This window comes from Arachis ipaensis, chromosome B09, assembly GCF_000816755.2.
Source record: "Arachis ipaensis cultivar K30076 chromosome B09, Araip1.1, whole genome shotgun sequence".
Lineage (NCBI taxonomy): Eukaryota > Viridiplantae > Streptophyta > Magnoliopsida > Fabales > Fabaceae > Arachis > Arachis ipaensis.
The window spans coordinates 106,312,834-106,316,276 of NC_029793.2; positions in this window are offsets into that span (position 1 = coordinate 106,312,834).

The following is a 3,443-nucleotide window of genomic DNA, read 5'->3' on the forward strand; positions in this document are numbered from 1 at the left end:
AATATGATTAGAAATAAAATTGTACCTTTATTAATAATTACAATCTTTGATTTAACATTAATTGAGGCTTATTAATTAAATTAAATTGTATACAGAACTTGAGTAACACGTTTTTCTACCATCTAACTCTCCAATCAACTTTGAAGGAAGTTTTTCCTTCCTTCCGCTCTTACAAGAAAACAATAAATTGAATGGAAGGAAATGAGTTAAAGATGGTGTCGTACAAGTATTTTTGTAATTAAATTTAATTAAATTAATATAATTTTTGAAATATAATAAACAAAATTTTTGAAGTATATATCGCATAAAATTTTATATTTACTGTAATTGTATTTTATTTAGTTGGATAAATTAATATTTTAGATGTGTAGTTTTTAAAAAAATTTTGTGTTATGCATTAAAATTTATTTATTATGTACTAAGATTTTTGTATTGTACACCAAAATTTATGTGTTATGCGTATTTTATTAGTATAGTATACAAATTTTTACATATATAGCACATAGATATTTGCATATAGCATACAAACTTTTGCACATAGTACACAAATTTTACTACGAATGTATTTTGTTTGTTGGGTGAGTAAATGTTCTGAATATATAGTCCTCCAAAAATTTGTGTGTTGCATATCAAAATTTTTGTATTATGTACCAAAAATTATTGTGTTGTACACTAAAATTTATGTGTTGTATATATTTCATTAATTGGGTGTCAATATTTTGGGTATGTCGTCCTTCAAAAAATTTTGTGCTTTATAATAAAATTTGTATGCTAACCAAAATTTATGTGTTATGCATCAAATTTTACGTGCTCTAGTTTCCTTAACATTTATAAGAGGAAAAGAAGAAGATGGAGACCACGAGGACTACAATAATTATAATAAAAGAGGACGAGGTGGAAAAAAAAGAGAAGAAGATAGTGGTGGACATGACGATGGCGATGGCAACGACAACAACGATGTTAAAGAAAGAAGCGCACAAAAAAAGATGACAACAATGATGATAATAAAGTAAGAGGAGAGAGAAGAAAAAGGAGGAAGAGGAGAAGAAGAAGAAACACGCTAACTTAGTTAAAAAAAGATGAGTGCCTACCAATATTAATTAAGAAAATTTAATAGAAAGTTTTGATTGGATTAATACTTACATTTATTGTATTGAAAACTACTTACAAACTTTATCTTTTTTTTATTCACACTTTTTATTGATGGTATCTTCAAAAAGTGTTTTGAAAACATTTGTCAGCAAGATCTTAAACTAAACAATTATGATATATAAACAAAAAAAAAAAATCAGTTAATCAATTATCAGTATATTTAACGTCTCAATTTCATTTGTTATACCACTGTAAATATAAATTTGATTATTCATCTATTACAGATTTAATGATTTTAATATTGATTATTTAGTTAAAAAATATGTAAATTAATAATATATACACATTTATAATAACTAATTTAGTGTATGGTTATTTTTAGTGGATATATTTGTAAATTAAATCATAGTCATTGATTTTCTTAAAATACATTCATTTTGACTCAATCAAATCTAAGGGTTTTGCCAAGTCAAACCGAGTTCACTTTGACTAGCAAACCCCACATCTTAATTACAATACGGTAGGATTAAATTTCAAGACCAAGTTTGCTATTCAATTTGCACAGAGTAGTGTTGGACTATTACTTGGAACTCCATATTCATAATAAATGTCTCTTGGTGTCTGCATCCTTCCCAAAACCAGTTGTGCATATTATTATTATTATTATGAAATGGCAAAGGAGTCCATCTATTTGAACTAAACAATAAACGCCTCATGAGAAAAGTCAAGTCAACATAAATTAAATAGGTGGTTAGTAACGGATACACTATAAATTCTGTTCCCTGCCTGTATTGCTGGTCAATTTTCTGCGGTTCTAGTGTCACTCATGACTCAACTATATGATTCACTTATCACTACTGGGTCTACAAATTTATGGTTTTTTTTTTTCTAGAAAAAAAGTATACTATATATAATTATTTATTGGATTAAGTACGAATTTGGTTATTATGATTTAGGTAAAAAATTTTATTTGTTTTCAATTTTTTATTTAAATTTTATCTTTTTTTTTATCTAAATCTTAAAATTTACGACTAAATTACCTCTAACAAAAAATTGTAAATTAAAAAAAAAGAAAAGAAAAAGAGAGATTAGAGAGAGAGAAGCACGGAAGAGAAAAATAAGGGAAGAAGAAGGTGGCGACGACGCTTGTGAGAGAGATTGATGTCATGCATCGCTATCGCCGTTTCTGCTCTACACCAGCACGTTCATGAGTAGGCATAGTGGAAACGGTATTGACGCAAGCAGATCGGACGGTAGAGTCAGAGTTGCATAGCGGCTCCTCTAGTTCGTTGTTCCCGGCGATAGGGGTGAGCACGGGTCGGTTTGGTTTGGGTTCATGGTAAAATTAGAACCGAACCGATCAAAATATAATTGGTTCGGTTTGGTTTGGATTTGTGTTTTTTTGTACATGTACCCGAACCAAACCAAACCGATTAAGAACGGATTGGTTCGGTTCGGATAATTGGGTGTCCGATGACTTTGAAATTCATAAAAAAAAAAAAAAACAAATTTTTATCTTAAAAATTCAACAAGTACAATAAACATGTAACATCAATAGAAATAATCCAAACATGTTAAACACCAAATACATTAAAAACTAAACTCATTAAAATCCAAACATATTAATAGTGAATAATCGTTGTTTAATAGAAAAGTCATATACATATTTTTTTATTTTTTTATTTAATTAATATATGATCGGGTTCGCGGGTTGGTTCGAGTTCTGCACCCTCAGAACCGATACCCGAACCAATCACTAACAAAGACCATCGATTTGGTTTGGGTTGAACCCGATTACCCGTTGGTTCCAGAACCAATTTAATTGGTTTGGTTCGGGTTCGGATAGGTAATCAAGTACCCGCTACCCGTGTTCACCCCTACCCAGCGAGCTTTGCTGCCCTGCGGCTCACTCACTTGCTGCTGCTTCTCACGTGCTTGCCGCTATTCCACGCTACTCATCTCTGCTCCTCGTCGCTCGCATCCTCGTCGTTTTGCAGTTTTTTGTTTTTAATTTTGTTGATTCTTTGATATTTGAAATACAGATTTATTTTTGTCGTCAATCTTTCGTCTTGATACTAATTTTTTATTCTGTTTGTTGTTTATTGCATTGTTTTTTCTTGTTTCCTTGTCGTGTCTTATTGCTGCTGCTGGTGTTTTTTGTTTATTCTTTTTGCTTTTGTTTTAAAATTTTCATTGTTGTTGCTAATGTTATGAAAATTCTTGTTGTTGATAATGTTTTATTTTTTTTAATAATAATTTTATTTAAATTTATTTTAGTGTCTGTAGAAGAAAAATAAAAAATAAAAAAGAAGAATAAGAAGAGAAATTCGATATTTTAATGAGGAAGTTAT